Raw genomic sequence first — 19,762 nt, forward strand, 5'->3', positions numbered from 1 at the left:
TTCCTGTGCTCTGCTTTGGCAGCCTGGGGTTCACTGATTCAGATCCTAGGCGTGGACCTGGCACTGCTCGTCAGGCCATGCTGTGGCAGTGTCCCACAGAGAAGAACCAGAAGGACCTAGAACTAGGATATACAACTATGTACTACTGGGGCTTTGGGGAGAAAAAAATAGGTTGCAGGATGACAGCTGGCCAGATGTAAAGAGTGCCAAGTCATAGACTAGCCTCCTTTCAGAACTACACAGATATAGAAAAGTAGACTTAATATCAGCAAGTAGGATTTCTTGGAAGGCCAGAATAAGTTTCCAAATGCCTTCTAAAACTTCCTAGATCTGTGACTGGGAGTCACAGACATTTGTATTGTAGCAACCCCACATGGAGTGTCCTGCTCTCACCCAGCAGTGTGAGGCCCCTGCAGTTCCCAGTATGCATGCAAGGCCTGCTGTATGCACAGAAAAGCTGCATCCAGAAGCACTTCAGACACTGTCACAGATTCATAGTTTCGAACAGGTTTTAAAAATGCCAAAAGGCAGAATTTGTAGATGTGCCTCTGTTACATAGCCTATACTGCCAAAATTTTATTATTTAAATTAGAATTATATTTCTAATATAATGAGGATAAATTAGAATTATGTTTACTTCAAAATATTAGAAGTGAAAGTTCAGTAAGGTTATTTTCCCCTTTTTATGATATTTGTCTGATATTTAGATAAAAACTTTCCTAAGATTCAGGAGATTCAATGCTTATTTTTCACACAGGAAATTCTCAAAGATTTTTCGGAATGTGACTTCCACAGCGTAAAGATGGAATTTCAACAAGTACTGAGTAATAGGAAAGAAATGACCCAGTTTTTGGAAGAGTGGTTGAATACTCATTTTGATATAGGAAAGCTTAAAAATGGCATCCAGAAAGAAAATGATAGGATTTGTGAAGTGAATATCTTTTATAATAAAAAGATAATTGTAAGTAGTACTTTTTTGGTGCTCATTCTTTTTTTTTGTTTGCTTTAATTTTTCTGCCTCATTCTTAAAAAGACTTAGAGCAACTTAATTTTAAGTATATTTTCTTTCATTTATTTGTATATGCTTCTTTATTTTTTTATTTGAAAAAGAGTGACTGTAAATGTGTTCTTCCTCTAACACATTTTGCTTCCTTAAGGTAATTAAATATATCAACTTGTAAAGAAGATAATAAAATGTTGCAGTATAACAATCCATTTCCACTGGTGAAACCTCAAATCTTGCCATTTTCCTCTGTCCTTTCTCGCTTCCGTAGGACCTGAGCCTTTTCCCCCAAGTATCCTCAAACAAGGTGAGATGCTAGCCTGTTTCAGGGCTGTGGGCAGCACCTGTGGTCAAGCCAAAGACAGCTCTAGTCCACTAATTAGTGAGGCCTTGTGCTTCTCACCTCGGTGCTGTTGCTATCATACGTGCTGATCCTTCAACTGTGAGGTTCAAACATGTGGTTTGTATCATTGTTCCCAAGGTGACCAGCCCTTGTGGACAGATTCATATGAACCAAGATTGCTTGAGATCAGTTTTATTAATTTGTTTTACTTTCCACTGATGAGAAGATTCATTCGGCTTTCTGAAGTAATCTCTACCTCATACACCTGGTAAAATTGTCATTAATCAGAAAGTTGCTTGTTATATAGGCAGTTGGAGCAAAGGGAGCTAGATTAATATTATAGCTCCTAAGATTGGTTTTATATTTCATTTGTTTGGGTAGTTCTTTCCTGACACTTTAATTTCATCTGGAAACTATACTTAAATCACATTGAAATGTAGATAACATTTTTAAAAAAGGTTTTCCTGTGGATAGTGAATCCCATTTGTCGAATACCCCAAGCTAGCAAAACAGTAAATGAGCTTTTAAAATAAAAAAAAATGGTCCACAATCAATGAAGAAAAGCATAAAACCAGTGTTTGGGATAAGATAATTTCCATATAATTCAGTGTTTTTCTCATAATATTGAGGGCTCACTTGTGGTTAGAAAGTAGAGATTTCTGCTCTGTGGATCAGCATGGATATGTGGCTTCTTCCACCATCTGAGCATAGCAATTGATAACTTGGTGTGGTGTGGGGTCAGTAGTCCAGAACCAAGGAGAGTCCAGGGTGCCAGCAAGAACACAACTAATTTAGGATCCGCATCTCACAGAACTACCATAAAGCCACAAAGAAAGATACAGGTAAGGCCAAGAAGGCATTCATGATGAGAGCAAAAAGTACATCCCATAAGAATAGGAAGTAAAAAGATGATAGAAGCAATTTCAGAGTGAGTCAGCCTTTGATGTAACGAGGGTATGGATTGGCTGTTACTCCCTGCACGGAAATAGAAGATTTTCAGATTACGAAAAGTCAGTAAATTTTTTTCCTTATAAACACTGAGGTTTGAAATGAAAGAGGAAAATAGATTGTTATTAAGTTTACTGGGTATGCTCTGCTATTAGATGTCAGTTAATGTTTATATATGACATTATATATGTCATAACATACATAATGATTTTAACCTGACCAGTTCTTCAGATTCCTCTTCATATGTCAGTGCTGATCTAATAGAATGAGATTATCATCTTGCAAATCAACATGAATCCTCTCTAGTCCTTATTCTTCTTTTATTCTCATAATCAATATCCAGCGTCTTCTGAAATGTCAGGAACTGGTGCAAGCCACAAAGAATGTTCACATTCTTTTAAAGTACTATTCTAGAATGTTCTGAATAATGAATTTCAACATATGCCTTGTCCTAGAACTCTAGTATTTTCCATAGTGGTTTTTTTAATACGTAATTCATTTTAGAAGCTATAGTGTTGTCTTTACTACTCAATAGGCTATAATAAATGAATCAACAGAGTTTGAGGAAAGAAATGTGACCATCACCAAAGAATGGGAACATGACCTGAAATCAGTGAAAGAGAAAAATGAAAAACTGTTGAAAAACTATCAAACTTTGAAGATCTCTCAAACATCTGGTGCCCTTGTTAATCCTACTACACAAGGCGATAAGAATCTTCATGTCACATCAAGAGCTACACAACTAACCACAGAGGTATGAGATTTCTTATAAGATGTTTTTCAATTTGCAGCTTCATTGTAGAGTTAAAGATGTATCATATGTAACATTTCAGAGCAAAATCACAGTATTGAAGGTATTAGGGAACATGCATGATGGACTTGTTTTTTAAATATAGTTCTATTGGGGCGCTCACTCAACTAATTATAAAGCTACATGTTACATAAGATCTTACCTTTGAATTATAAAATAGAAGTAACTCATGCCTTAATTTGATTAATAGGTATGTATACCACTTAAGGTGTTATTACCATACATTATAAGTTTTCTAAATCATGTGACTTTCTATTAAATTATAATCTATGTCTATAGTACCAAACTAGTTTAGAGAGAAAGAGCAATTTAGCTTTTCTCTAATTATCATCAGTGTCTTTAATATTGGTTAATGTGATCAAAACAAAAATGGAAGAGGCTAAAAGTATAATAAATTTCTTATACAGATTAACCTGTGCCCAAGAATCAGTACATTATTTGAATAATCCAATAACTGTATTAACTGCCCTTACTTGGGAATCTGTACAGCAAACACGCTGTTTTATTTTGTTAGCACACACGTCTTAGTGGGGAACCCGAGTGAATTACAACTTAGCATTTTTACCAAAATAAATATTTATAATAAAACATCAACTGCCAGTTTAATAATTATTACTAGTGGAAACTAGAAGATCACTAATATAGAGTTTATTGATTTGCTGATCACTACAGACCTCAGTCAGCTGCAGAGGTAAAAATAGTGGAAATATGAAACCCATCTTCCAAAGCAATAAGATAAACAAGCACAAGGAAATCCCATTTTCAATGACCCCAGGAAATACCCCATCAGATAATAAATCGTATGTTATTAGTTTGATAATTAGGCCAAATCAGAGTAGCACAGAGCAGGTCAGTGATGTGGAGGTAGAGCAGTGGGGCAGGCAGAGAGTTGGGCAGTCCACCCAAACAAGTAGGAGAATTCAGTGCATGACAGTAGGAGCAGTCAACTCAGGGGGGAAAGATAGTCTGCTTAATGTTTGAATCAGAACAACCAACTAGCCATCTTAGAAGAATAAGTCTGGACTCCTACCTCATTCATTAAACAAAAGTAAATTCCAGGTGGACCAAAAAGAAACGTTTTCCAGGAAAACCTGCATGTGTGTATATGTGAACAGTCTTATATTATGAACAAATTAAGATATTTTTGTACTTATAAAAAACTGGAAATAACCTAAATGTTCATTAGTAGGTGACAGGTTAACTAGTTTATAGTACCTCCATGAAATAGGATATATTTACCCATGAAAACAAAAATGCGAGAGATCTATGTGTTGATAATGAAAAGATCTGGAAAATATATTATCAAGTGAAAATAAAATTTTTAATTTTTTAAAAAGCAGGAGGCCAGCCCCATGGCATAGTGGTTAAGTTTGCATGCTCTACTTCGGCGGCCCAGTTCATGGTTCAGATCCCAGGCACGGACCTACACCACTCATTGGCAGCCATGATGTGGCAGCAATCCACATATAAAATGGAGGAAGATTGACATAGATATTAGCTCAGGGCTAATCTTCCTCAAGCAAAAAAAGAGGAAGTTAGCTCAGGGCTCATCTTCCTCAGCAATAAAAACCCACAAAAAACCAGAAGTATATATTTATTGTTGTTATGTGCTGTAGAGTCAGCTCTGATTCCTGGCAACTCTATGAATGAGTGATGTCCAATATCCTGTCCTCAAGAGCCCTACTCAGCTCCTGTAGACTCACGCCTATGGCTTCCTTTCTGGAATTACGCCATCTCGTATTTCGTCTTCCTCTTTTCCTGCTGCCTTTTACTTTTCATCATGTCCCCAAGGTAGGATAGTCTCAGTTTTACAATTTTTGCCTCCAGAGATAGGTCAGGCTTAATTTGCTCTTGGACCCACTTGTTCATTTTTCTGGCAGTCCAGGGTATCTGTAGAGCTCTCCTCCAACACCATATCTCAAATGAGTCCATTTTTTCCTGTCAGCCTTCTTCACTGTCCAGCTTTCGCACCCACACATAGTAATTGGGAATGCGAGGGTGTCGATAATCTTGGCCTTGGTCTCTAATGATACTCCCTTACTGTTGATGATCTTTCCTGATTCTTCCATCGCTGCCCTTCTGAGTCACAGTCTTCTCTTGATTTCTTGGCTGCGGTCTCCATTTAAACTGATGACTGAACCAAGGGAAACAAAACCTTTAACAATTTCAGTGTCTTCATGGGCTACATTAAAGTTGTATAGTTCTTCTGTAGTCATATCTGTCTTCTTCATGTTCGAATGCAGTCCTGCTTTGGCTCTTTCTTCTTTCACGCTATTCTGTGTGAACTTTCTTCTTACACACTATTGTGTGTGTGACTTACTGTTTTTGTAAACTGTATATTCACATGCGTAGATACATATAGAAAATTTCTAGAAGGATACACTTGAAAGAGTTTAGTAGTCATCGCTTTAGAGTCAGTGGGGGTTCTGAGATGGGGGAACTTAATCTTAATTATATGCCTTTGGATTTTTCCACATACTTGTATTTTTCAGCATAAAAACTAGGTAATAAAAATAAAGGGAAAGATATGTTACATGTATTCCTCTAAAGTGTCAATTAACAAATATACTTTCTGTAAGTAGTGTTAATTTAAAATGTAAGTGCCTATTTAATATGCTTAGCACCATGCTAACTAGTAAATAAAATAAGTACTAACCTTATATAAAATCTGGGCCTCTTTTAGTCCTAAATGATCAGCTTCTAAATGAAAAAAATAATACATGTATAAATTGAGTGACATTTGGAGTCTCCATCTATCCTATGTTGATGCAATCTGAAAGATTAATACCTATATATGATCTTTGTTTCATATAAACTGTGATTCTGTCTTCAAGGCACACCTTATATATGTGTGTTTTTTTTAATAGAAGATTCAAGAGCTGGAAACTTCACTACGTGAAGCTAAAGAAACTGCCATGCAAAAGGAAGACAAGATTATAAAGATGCAGAAAGAGCTTGAGATGACTAATGATATAATAGCAAAACTTCAATCACAAGTTAATGAATCAAATAAATGCCTTGAAAAAACAAAAGAAATGATCCAAGTACTTCAGGTAACTTAAAACTCATTTTATAAATAAAGGCATAATTTTATAAATTATGCATAATAAATATAAATAAATGCATACGTTTATTTTCATGCCAAATAATGATTGTTTTCATCTTCCTGTAAAAATTATTTTTAAAAAACATAAATATTCTTGACAGTTTAAAATATATCTTATTTTTTTAATTTTTTTTAATTTTTTTACTTTTCAAAGTAAGGAAATTTTTTATTTTCACTTTAATTTCTGAATGCCAAAAATGTAGAGGATGTATGTTTGTATATCTCTAGTAGTATATTGCAACATTTTTTCATAAATATGTTTTTTTTTAAATTTTTTACTATTGCAGTAACATTGGATTATAACATTATATAACTTTCAGGTGTACATCATAATATATTTCGAATTCTGTGTAGATTACATCATGTTCACCCCACAAAGACCAATTATCCATCACCACACGTGTGTCTAATCACCCCTTTTGCCCTTCCCCCTCCTCCCTTCCCTTCTGGTAACCACCAATCCAGTCTCTCTTGCTCTGTGTTTGTTTGTCATTTTTATCTTCTACTTATGAGTGAGATCATATGGTATTTGACTTTCTCCCTCTGACTTATTTCACTTAGCATAATACCCTCAAGGTCCATCCAGGTTGTCACAAATGGCCAGATTTCATCATTTCTTATGGCTGAGTAGTATTCCATTGTGTATATATACCACATCTTCCATTCGTCCCTTGATGGGCACCTAGGTTGTTTACAAGCCTTGGCTATTGTGAATAATGATGTGATGAACATAGGGGTGCATATATCTTTTATGCCTTTGTGTTTTCAAGTTCTTTGGATAAATACCCAGCAGTGGGATTGCTGGATCATATGGTAGATCTATTCTTAATTTTCTGAGGCGTCTCCATACTGTTTTCCATAGTGGCTTCACCACTTTGCACTCCCACCAGCAATGTTTGAGGGTTCCTTTCTCTCCACATCCTCTCCAACACTTGTTGTTTCCTGTCTTGTTAATTATAGCCATTCTGACCAGAGTGAGGTGATATCTCCTTGTAGTTTTGATTTGCATTTCCCTGATAGCTAATGATGTTGAACATCTTTTCATGAGCCTGTTGGCCATCCATATATCTTCTTTGCAGAAATCTCTGTTCAGATCTTTTGCCCACTTTTTAATTGAGTTGTTGGTTTTTTTCTTGTTGAGACTTTCTTTTTATTTTTCAAAAAAATATGCTTCTTATCTAAATATTTAATACTCTGTTAGATAAGTACATTTTAAAATTATATTTTTTTCTACTTAATCCCCTGTTATTGAGTCCCACCTGGTAGCCTATGGGCTTAATCTAACCTGTTTTCTCTAGAAAGAGCAGAGTTGAAATGTTTTTGAGCTTGAATGCCGTTACACAAGTCGCACCCTCCTTCATCACAGCCTTCCTTCCTCGTCTGAGCCACAGCTACTTCTCACTCTTCTGCTACTTGGGTCGGATCCTAATAGGCATTTTGTTCACTGTTCCTGCTCCAGTGTCTCTTCTCTTCATTCCAAAATTAGAAACAAGCCAAGAATGCCTACTCTTTTCATTATTTAACATTGTTCTAAAAATTCTGGTTCTTTCAATGAGACATGAAACAGAGAGGCAAGAGAAAATAATCTTAATTTTGTTTTTAGAAATTGTTAGTATAGCTAAAAACCAAGAAAATCAACTGTAAAGCTTTAAAATCTTTGAGAGTAATTTTTTAATACTTCAAATAACTAAATGATCACATTTTTATTCATTCAACAAGTATTTGTTGAATACCTACTATGTGTTGGTCATTGTTCTAGATGCCATGTGTACTGCAATGGAAAAAAAATAAAGCCTCCTTGAAGAGGCTTACATTCTGCTTCATGAAGTCAGAAAATAAACAAGTATATATGTTTGTTAAACGGTGAGAAGTGCAATGGAAAAATATTAAGCCAGACAGAGGTATATAGGTGCAGGGTGAGAGTGGGTGTGAGTAGGAGTGTGATTTTGTAAGGGGAGTTGAGGAGAGCCGCACAATTAAGATGACGAAGTGATGGTGTGAGCTGTCTGGTAGGGAAGGGCCTTCTAGGCAAAAGAAGTAGCAAATGCGAAGGCCGCAACACAGAAGTAGTTGAGATGTATTCAAGGAAACAGCAAGAAAGCCAGCGTCTCCTGAGCAGCGTGGGCAAGGATAGAAAGGGAAATAGGTGAGAAGTAGCAGAGAGCCAAATCATAAAGCATCTTGAAAGCTATTTGTAAGCACTTTGGGTTTTATTCTGGATGAGATGGGAAGTCATCAGAGGATTTTGGCAAAATGATATAGTCTGACTTAAATTTTTAAAGGCTGCCCTTTGAAAATAGAATCCAGGAAGGCGTGTTTGTTAGTGACGTGCCAGCTCCTACAACAAAGGGAACCACAAAATGCAATGGCTCAAACAAAACAGAAGCTTATTTCACACGTAAAAGTGTGGGTTCCAGCTTGGCAAGTGGCTCCTTTCCACATGGTCATTCAGAGGCCCCCGTTTCTCCCATCTTGTTTCTCCAGCACTTCCTTGGTGCTGTTTTCATCTGCATGGTTAAAGCCCAGTTGTAAGCTGTCCGTGCTCAGGCTCACAGAAAAGGGACAAGATGGAGAAGCTAAAAATTGTCTTAAAATCTGTACTCATAAAGGCTCTGGCCCAGAAGTGGCACATGTCTCTTCCTCTCATATTTCCTTTTTTTTGCAAAATATTTAGATTCAATTTATCAAAGAGAAAGCCAAACACGTACCTCTCGTATTTCTTGGAGTCAGAGATGATTCCAAAGTTTTTGGCCTGAGCAGCCAAGAAGATAGAGTTGCTACATACGGAAATGGGAAAGACTGCCAGAAGAGGAAGTTTGAAACCAGGAAAGTTCAGTTTTGGACATGCTGAATTGGAAATGCCCACTGGGGACACCCAAGTTGAGATATGACTTAGGCAATTGAATATCTGAGTCTGAGCAAGATATAGGCGAGAGGTTTAAGTTTGGGGAATCATCAGCATATAAAAATCATGAGACTGGACGAGGGCATAAGCATAATGGAGAGGAGATGTGGAGTAACCAAATGATACTGAGATGGAGCAGCCAGTGAGTGAAAAAGAAAAGGGGGTCTGGGCAACAGAGTGGTTCCAGTTTCTTCATATAAGTGAAGCTAGTGTTTCAAGAAAGAGGGAGTAAGCGACAAATTTCTCCACACTCAGTATAGATTGGTACAGGTGTCTATGGAGAGAGGAATATCTTTCCTGCATACTAAAAGTAACCATTTAGATAATATAATAGAGTATGCCATTGTACAGCATCCATGAGGAAAGAAAGCAAAGTATAGGGTATCCATAAAATCTTTATACAGTTTGAATTTTTAAGAATCTGTTTCTGTATTTTATATAAATATTCTATAAAATGCAACAGTATATTTAACTCGAGATTTGGCATAGTAAAATGCAAAGATATTAACTTTTAACCTATTCACCACTATTTTAATTCACCTGGATATAGCTGTCCAATATAATGTAGGGTTTATTAAGTGAATATAGAAGAAAGTAATTTGAACAAATGACTCATTAACAGTTTTGTTTAAATCTTGATACATTTCCTCTGTTGTATCTTTACAAATTATTTATATCAAGTAGCAGTAAATTTGTTAAAAATTCAAAGTGTGCTAGTACTTTAGGGACATCCTGCACAGTGGGAAAAAAAGATCTTATTTATAACTGGCACAAAATATAAAATGCTCAAGTGACTAACCTTAACAAAAAATGAGGCAACATATATGAAAAGAACAACAAAACTCTAAAAGGAAATATAGGAGAGCATGTGGTTTAAAATAATAAATATGCCATTTCCTAGGTTGTAACCTAAATACTGTACAACCATCAGTTTTTCCCAAATTAATTTCTAAAGTTAATGTAATTCAAATCAGAATCTCAAAGGAATTCTTTTTCTGGTAGAGCAAAGAAAGTTTCTCAGCAGACTCCATCTAAAATAGGATGAGCAGGTGCTGTTCACTGAGAACACAGGCGCTCAGACTCCTCAGGCGGCTAGAGGATGTTTAAGGCTGTCAGCGCTTCTGAGTGCAGCTTGGGCACACGTCGTGTGTTTGAAATAAGGAATTCTCACTGTCTTTCATTTCTAAGAGAGTATTTCCAATTTCAATTTCTTTTACTCAAGAATTGTTTTAAAACTGTTATATATGACTAATTTATTTCATTATATTGTGGCAAAAAAATTACTGCAATTTCTCCATTTTTAGAATATATTGAAATTTTCTTTTAGGTGTCATAAATGAATAAATATTTTTAGAGTTCTTTGAACTTTTAAATCAAAATGTATACGAATAGATCAATGGAACAAAATAGAGAGCCCAGAAATATATACACACAAATATAGTCAGTTCATCTTTGACAAAAGAGCAAAGGCAATTCAATGGAAAAGGGTAGTCTTATCAACTAGCGGTGCTGAACAACTGGACACCTTTCACAAAAATTAACTCAATTGATTGTAACCTAAATCTAAAACACAAAACTAGAAAATGCCTAGAAGATAACGTAGGAGAAAATCGAGGTGACCTTGGGTTTGGCATTGACTTTTTTTACATACAACACCAAAAGCATAATCTATGAAGGAAAAAAATTGATAAACTGGACTTCATTTAAATTAAAAATGTTTGCCCTATGAAAGACAAGCCACAGACTGGAAGAAAATCTTTGCAAAACACATATCTTTCAAGAACTGTTATCCAAAATATACAAAGAACTCTTAAAACTCAATAATTAGAAAGCAAACAGCCTGATTTAAAAATAGGCAATGGATCTGAACAGACACTTCACCAGAGAAGATACACACATGGCAAATAAGCATATGAAAAGATGCTCCACATCATATGTCATTAGAAAATTGCAAATTAAAAAACAATGAGATACCACTGTACATCCACTGTAGCTCAAAATATAATGGCCAAAATCCGGAACACTGACTACACTAAATGCTGGCAAGGAGTGGGGCCAGGAGCTCTTGCTCACTGCTGGTGGGAATGCAAGTGGTACAGTAGCCACTTTAGAAGAGAGTTTGGCAGTTTCTTACAAAACTGACACCACTCCAGCCAGTCATATGCTCAAGGAGTCCCTGATATCAGCATCTGGTCCAGAAAGCCAGGGTATTTTACTGGTGCCATGACTGAGCAAATACTGGGCTCCTCCCAGAATGGGCTTATCTGACCTAGTCAGCAACCCTCTTAAGCTGAGCATCTCAGCTTTGGAAGCTTGCATCTTTTTAGTCTTTGCTAACTACGTGTGTGTGCAAATGTTTTTATAGGCACTGGGGGTAACGCCTAGAGGAATGAAGAGCTCTCTGGGTCCCTATTTAGATGGGTTTATTTTTGTATTCAATATATAATAGTAATCCATAGTATGGCTGTGGTAACAGCAATAAAAGAAATGAATGATTTATTCAGCAATAATAAGAAATGAGCCATCAAGCCACAAAAGACATGGAGGAACCTTAAATGCACATTGCTAATTTTAAAAAGCCCATCTAAAAACACTGCATACTGTATGACATTCTGGAAGAGGCAAAACTAGGCGAACAGGAAAAGATCAATGATTACTAAGGGTTCTGGGGGAGGGTGGAGGGATGGATAAGTGGAGCACAGGAGATTTTTAGGGCAGTGAAACTATTCTGCATGATACAGTGATGATGAACACGTGTCATACATTTGTCAAAACCCATGGACTATACAATGCAAACAATAGACTCTAATGTAAACTGTGAACGTCAGTTAATAATGTATCGATATTGGCTCATCATTTGTAACAATCATACCACACTAAGATGCTAATAATAGGAGAAACTAGGGGAGGACACGGGTATTACCGGGACTCTATGTACTCTGCTCAATTTGTCTATAAACCTAAAATTGCTCTAAAAAGTTAAACCTATTTATTAAAAAAGATTTTTGTATATGTTTGTATGTATATATGACTGATTTTTTTTCTGAGTCGAAGTAGATGTATGGCTAGATTGAACCAACCTTGAGTACAGAATATCCCCAATAATGTTATATAATATTTTGTGCCTTGAATTCAGTTCTACTTTGATATTTATATTACTGTTCATCTCTTGTCTTATTTTCCTGATTTACCTTTATCTACCCATTTCATTCGTTTCAACCTTTCTGTTTCATTTTGTTTAAGTATATTGTTTTTTAATTGGGAAAAATATTTGTTTTAAGAAATAGAAGTCATAGGTTTTCTAATTACACATTAGCTTCCAATAGCTTCACATGTACTTCACATCAAATATCTATTTGTTACTCATTTTAGGGTTAAAATTTGTGCCTTTCCTCCTTTTCATATGTTTGGAGTTTGCTGTTTTAAAATGTTCCTACTATATTAGGTAGTTAACAAGTCTTTGAAACTGCTCTAAAATTACTTTATTTCTCTTTTCTCTAAAACCTTTAGGACAAAGTTGCTTTAGGAGCTAAGCCCTATAAAGAAGAAATTGAAGAGCTCAAAACAAAGCTGGTGAAAATAGACCTAGAGAAGATGAGAAATGCCAAGGAGTTTGAAAAGGAGTATGTCTTTGTCTTAATTGAATATGACTTTAGTAGCTTAAACTTCCTTTCTAAACTGTATAAATTTAAAATATATTAAGATATTGTTATTGCTTTTTATAAAATAAATACAAACATCTACAGATTTTAAAGTTATTAAATTCTCATTATGTATGCAAAGGTTTTGAAAACAAGCACAATTCTGATCAATTACTGACATACTATGTCTTTGGATACTTCTTGTTCAATCATATAGGAACAGCTTAAAAATGGCCTTTTTTGTTTGAAAGTGAATATTAAGAACGTGTGTGTGTTTTTAGCAGTTTGTCTAAGGTTTCTGTTGGTTCTCTTAATTTCATTTGTTCTTCCTATTGTATTTTTGTGTAAGGTTTTATTTCCTTTTAAATTGTAGTACTTAGTGCCCAAGAGCATATTCCCTTTTTATTGATTTATTTATGTATAGTACCATATACAATAGCATGCCTAAAGTTCTTTGTGGTATAGCATAATGAAAAGAACATTAAACAGAGAGTCAAGGAAACTGAATTAGAAATATAATGTTGCCACTTATTAATATGTCACCTCTGACTCCTCACACTTTTTATTCTTCCTGTAAATGTTTAATAAATGTTTAATGATGATATCTAATTTTGCCCAAAAAGTCGCACTCTGAATCTTCATGCATTCTAACCAGCCTTCTATTGATAGGACTGTTGGTTTTAGTGGAGCATCATTAAAAAGGCAATTTTAGTGGCCAGCCCAGCGGCACGGTGGTTAAGTTTGCACATTCCACTTCGGTGGCCCAGGGTTCACCATCCTAGGTGTGGACCTACACATCACCTGTCAAGCCATGCTGTGGTAGGCATCCCACATATAAAGTAGAGGAAGATGGGCACCGATGTTAGCTCAGGGCCAGTCCTCCTCAGCAAAAAGAGGATTGGTGGCAGATGTTAGCTCAGGGCTAGCTAATCTTCCTCAAAAGAAAAAAATTTTTTTAAATAAATGCAAAGCAATTTTATATAGAATAGAATCAGCAGATACTTTCAGTCTCTAAGAAAGGCAGAAAGTCTCATAATTTAGCATTGCCAATTAACACTCAAGCAAATAATTAACAGAATGTCTTTTTCTCCTGGGTGCAATGAGCAGACTGTGACCTCTGACTGTGTCACCTCAGATCAGAGCTGCAGTCGAGTGTGCTTTCCTTACAGTGTATACAGAAGGTGCTTTTGGTTTTACGCTTTGGTAATTGTTGTACCTTCAAGAGGTTTCTAGGACCTCATGATAACAACCCAATTATTTGTTTTATGGTGCCCCTGAATGTAATTTTGCTCAATATCCAGTTAATGATACCTATTGGGCTTTCAGAAATTTTAAAAGAATTGGTTTCTCAATGTTAAAAAAAAATTGCCCCTGCAGCCAAACAGAACACTTCCAATTTGATGGTGTTATTTATGGCTATAAAGTGCATGATACCAGGGGGTATCGTGAGGGCTTACCTACTGCTGCTTATGCATATCATATCAATGTGATGTATCTTATCAGAAAATTCTTGACAGCAGTTCTGTTTATTCTTCCATTAAAAATTAGTTGCTGGCCTTTTACATATTTCTGTTGTTATTCTTAATAGAATTACTTGTACAAAAGCCACTGTAGAACATCAAAAAGAAGTTATAAGGCTATTGAGAGAAAATCTTAGACGAAATCAGCAGGCCCAAGATACTTCAAGTAAGTAGAAAATGCTGATATTTCCAGATCTTTTTCCATCTTACTTCTCAGTATACTTACACATTTTGAAGACTGCTACTATATATATGACAGTCAAGAATAAACCTGTTAATCACTAATTTATAAAGAACTATTTTTAAAATGAATTCATTGAGATCATATTTATCCTGTGATACCTCCTTAAGTTTCCTGTAATCTCAACTATTTATCCATTATAGATTCTTAAAAACTATGAATGTAACCTGTGCGCTATCAGATCTTTACATATCAGTGAAGATACCTTCAGTAGTATACAAGAATGACTTACCTGTCAAGGTAGACGTACCCTTCCCAATAAAACACAAGCATATCTTAATAGATTTTAACCATGTGCACTGTAAAAACATAGTCAGTATACAGTAAATATTATCCTACTTGTTGTTGGTACTGAAAATACAGACTTGATGCTTACTGGCAAACTCTTTGAAACTTATCTTAGATACAGTTTTCAAATCTAATCATCAAATTTCTGCATATACATTCCTCAAACTGTATCTTTTCCCATATTTCTGTCTCTTATGTTTCATTTGAAAAGAGAGAATGCTGAACAGTACTTGGGGCAGCTTTGTGTAGTGGGTCCAGCATCGAAATAACGTCACGAACAGTTCTCTAAGCTGACTGCCCTCACTTAACAGCCTGTGAAATCATGAGGAGAACGCCTGACCTTCTAGATTGGATATAGACTTGTAAGGATCAGGCTAAAAGTTGTGTGTGAAAGCACACTGAAAATTCTAAATGTCAGGCAAATGCAAGATGATGTTTGTGTGCATTATTGTCCACGCATTGTCTGGTGCTTGTTTAGTTTGAACTGCCCTAGTGTCCATTGCAGGATAATTGCAGCTCCTACCTGGAAAACTTCAAGGGGTAAAAATAGAACTTTTGTTGTTAGAGAAGGGTCAGGATGATTCCTTCTAATTTGTGACTTTCAGGTACGTGTTGTACCTGAATTCAGAATAATTCAAAAGGAAATGGACATTGAGTGTCTTCCCCACACTCATCTTGCCCCTCCCTTGTAAACAGTCAGTGACCCAGTGGATCATTCCACTTTCTAAGCACCTCACACTTTTATGCAATTTTACCTAAAATTTACAAAACAGTTCTTTACATTACTTGTACACATATGGTGTAAAATACTGAATAGTATATTCTTTAATAGCAGTCTAAGGTTTATTTAGTTAACAAATACGTGTTGAGTATTGGGAGCACATTGACTGCCTTGGGGTGGACCCCACACACGCTGTGTGGTGGAAGCAGCCCTCCAGGGGACCCCACTGGCGTCGAGAGTAGACAGTGAAGGGCAGCTCCGACTGCTGCCGTCACCGTGAGTGATCCTAGCAGGTGGTGGTGGTGGAGGTAGTGGATGGAGAGAAGCAGGGGTTCCGCAGATACTTAGAATCCATGATGGAATTGGCATAGGAGGTGAGGGAAGAGGAGGAAGTCAAGGATGACGTTCAGGGAGATGGTGCTGAGATGTTTTGTTTTTTATAGTGATTTATTGAACTTACTAATGTTTCCTTTATTGTGAACTTTGGAGATAATTAAAATTATCACCTGTCTGTGTGTTTGCCTCCCACAGTGATATCAGAACATACTGATTCTCAGCCTTCAAGGAAACCCTTAACCTGTGGGGGTGGCAGCGGCATTGTACAAAGCACAAGAGCTCTTATTTTGAAAAGTGAATATATACGGCTAGAAAAGGAAATTTCTAAGTTAAAGCAGCAAAATGAACAGTTAACAAAGCAAAGGAATGAAATGTTAAGGTAAGATCTGCTTACCTGATACAGGAATTATGCTTATGGTGGTACGTGTGGGAGAGGATGATGCCTACACATGCATATATATTTTTTGCAGTGGGCAACCCCTCACACATATAGGGGAAGTAATTTTTAGAGCTCATGTAATGTGTCTTTTTTAAAAGGAATGAGAATATGGTAGCACCATTCCAGAGGTTTGCTATCCATCAACTGACCTTTTTTTTTTCCTGAGGAAGATTCGCCCTGAGCTAACATGCCAATCTTCCTCTATTTTTAGTATGTGGGCTGCCAGCACAGCATGGCCACTAACAGAGTGATGTGGGTCCACACTCGAGAACCAAACCCAGGCTGCCAAAGTGGAGTGCCCGGAACTTAACCACTAGGCCACAGGGCTGGCCCATCAACTGATTTTAGCTAAGCCTGTTTTTAACTAAGCCAAGAACCAAAAAGTAAACCAAGATCTTTGAGGGGAGCTTAAATATGCCACAAATATGCCCAAGTCAGTGAGGCTTTACTCAAAGGAGAATCCCTGAGGTCCATTATTGTAGCCCATTAACCTTTATAAACAGTTGTAAAAAATTTAATTAATTGGCTTCTACCAAAGATTAGAATCTTGTGCTAATCTTTACTAATGATGCAATAGAAGAAAAATAGGCATTAAATAAATATGCAAATAGCTACTGTTCTGTGTGAGGCTATTAAACAACAAAAAAAGCAAACAGGACATTATGAAAGGGTCCAACAGAGGGATCAGACCTTATCTAGATGTGGGGAGGGGCGGTGATCAAGAAACTAATATGTAAGAGTAGATCTGAAAATGAGTAGCAGTTAGGCTTGATGACAGGAGAGATGGCTAAGCCTTCTAGGCTGAGGGAACAGCATGTGCACAGGCTTTGAGTCAAAGAGGAAAGTGGAACAGAAAGACATGCAGTGTGGCCAGAGCATACAGAATGAGGCAGAGTAAGTGCAAGATGCGATGCCAGAGGCCACTGGTCCAGATTACACATTGCAGGTCATTCTGAGGCAGCTGGGGTGGTCTCCTAAATGTAACGGGAGGATTACCACCACTGGAGGATTTTAAGCTGGGGCCTAATGAGCTCATACGGCGTCTCTAGCTGCTAGAGCAGAATGGGGGGGGAACCCAAAAGTGTGAGGTTGTATCAACACACTTGGCTGACTGATCAAAGAAAGGAGAGCAGGGCCTAGGATTGCTTCCCAGGCTTCTCTGAAGGAGTGAATAAATGCAGGCAGCATTTCCTGTGGGAAGCAACACTATAAGTAATCCAGAAAAGCACAGTGTAATATATCTTTTAAAATAACAAAGGTACATTAAAGATTCATCCATCCAGAAGACTAACTTATCAAATTATTGCCACAGAGTATCAGTAGATAAACCATGCTGGACGACATCACTGATTCATTTGAAACCTAATATCATACTTTTCAAGATTCTGTGATCACGGAGATTTAGTACAATTTTTCAATTTATATTGACCTGATTTCATTTTCTGAACTGTGGAAATAATCCAAACCTAGGAAGCATTAGCTTGAAATTAAAATGTAAATATGATAAAATGGTAAATTATATGTCACATATATTTTACCACAATTAAGAAAAAAAATTTTATGTAAATATGAATATATTTCTGGAATTGAGCAGTCTTACAGTCTCTTTTATTTTTCCCCACATTTAAGCAATAATCATCATCTTTCCAATGAGGTCAAAATGTGGAAGGAGAGAACTCTTAAAAGAGAAGCTCACAAAGAAGTGACTTGTGAGAATTCTCCAAAGTCTCCTAAAGCGACCGGACCAGCTTCTCAAGAGAGACAGCATACGCCTTCTCAATGCAAGGAACAGAATTTACAAGATCCTGTGCCAAAGGACTCACCGAAATCTTGGTTTTTTGATGGCCGATCAAAGTCTTTCCCAGCACCTCACCCAGTTCGCTATTTTGATAACTCAAGTCTAGGCCTCCGCCCAGGTGGGTAAATATACTGGTTACTTGGGGATCGGGGATAACGGTTGGAACTCATTTGTCACCTGTGGCCCCAAAGGGCAAGTTTAGACAAGAGAAGATGTCATGGAGAAGCTGCACTGCAGCGATGTCATTTGCTGTCTCTGTGAGAAGTTTCTCCAAAGCACAGCACTGAAGTGAAATCACTTTTTACCCCGAGGGAAGTCTTATTCTGCCTCCTGAACCTTCAACTTTTCCCTCAGATAGACAAGCAGCTCTCGAGGACACAGAGAGACACCATCCTACAAACATAACTACTTTTACTGCAAAAGACCTTCTTATCAATTCAATGGGCCAGTATTTCCAGTAGCATTATATTCATTTTACACAAGCCAGATCATAGACTTATATCATTTACATATTCATTCAATGAACAGAAATTTTTGGTCTCCACCTATGTGTCACATATTGCACCCTGATGGTACATTGATAACCAAACCAGATATGGCCCCTGCCTTCCTGGAGTTCACAGTCTAGTGGGTATAGACGGTGATCAAGTAGTCAAAAAAGGAGGTACAGTTCTAGAGTTCAAAAGCCTATGAGTTTTTAATAGGTTGTTTTAGGAACATAAGGAAGTCTTCCTTGAAGAAGGGGACTGAGATCTAACAGGTTAAGGTGAGTTAGCTTAACAAAGAGGGGAGGGGAAGGCGATTCAGGCAGAGGGAACAGGGTCGGCCCAGCTGGGAGAGACCGTAACCAGGGGAAGGGTTGGAAAACCACGTGTGGCCAGAGCGCAGTGCACACAGGTTCCTCTGGGTGAAGTCGGTGAAGCCAGAGAGAGAAGAGCCAGATGCGCAGGACTTTGTGGGTTGTGGAGAGGAATTTTTACTTCATCCTGGGAGCATGCTAGAGGAAGCCGTTGAAAGATGTTAAAGAACAGCAGGAGAACATAATGGGTTATCAATTTGAAAACATTACCTCAGCTGTAAGGTAAACTGTATATAAGCTGTATGTTGTGTTGCAACCAAACGTGTTTTTTAATAAGATGACTTTTGCTTTCCATTTTTTTCTCAGAAGAACAAACTGCTGGAGCAGAGAGTGTGGATCCTCAGCCAGGCCCTTGGCACGCCTCCTCAGGACAAGCTGTGCCCGAGTGCAAGACTCAGTAAACTCTGCTGTCACTTTTCTAGGGGCCTAGTGTTCCTTATTTAGAAATGACTGTATTTGTTACTTTATTTTTCTATCCCTGGCAATGATGTCACAGTCCAACTTAATTTCAATTCAGTTTGCACTTTGCCATTAGAAATTGAGGCATTCCAGTCATTTAGAATGGTGATAGACTGCCTTCTTCCTGAATGTGGTAATACTTTAGAAGTTGAATTGTTTTATTTATTTATATATTTTGTGAAGAATAAAGTTATTGAAGGAAATTTCCAGTCTTTCCGTGTATACATAAAATGTATACATTTTCATTAATCTCGTTATCCACATGTGACTTAGATAATACATAAATTAAAGCATCATTTAATTAACAAAATTCCTAAACCTGGGCTCCCCGCAACACATAAAGC

The 19,762-nt window shown here is 36.9% G+C and overlaps 1 protein-coding gene and 1 pseudogene across 1 annotated transcript in view; one reads left to right on the forward strand and one right to left on the reverse strand.

The window, feature by feature from the left end:
* Positions 1-13,368, forward strand: part of LOC139043194 (centromere-associated protein E-like) — a 73,323-nt pseudogene extending 59,955 nt beyond the window's left edge.
* The window catches only part of LOC139043190 (collagen alpha-2(I) chain-like), a 49,676-nt gene that overhangs the window by 21,776 nt on the left and 8,138 nt on the right, over positions 1-19,762 (reverse strand). The gene's annotated exons all lie outside the window — the stretch shown is intronic.

The sequence above is a fragment of the Equus asinus genome, unplaced genomic scaffold, assembly GCF_041296235.1.
Source record: "Equus asinus isolate D_3611 breed Donkey unplaced genomic scaffold, EquAss-T2T_v2 contig_193, whole genome shotgun sequence".
Classification (NCBI taxonomy): Eukaryota; Metazoa; Chordata; class Mammalia; order Perissodactyla; family Equidae; genus Equus; species Equus asinus.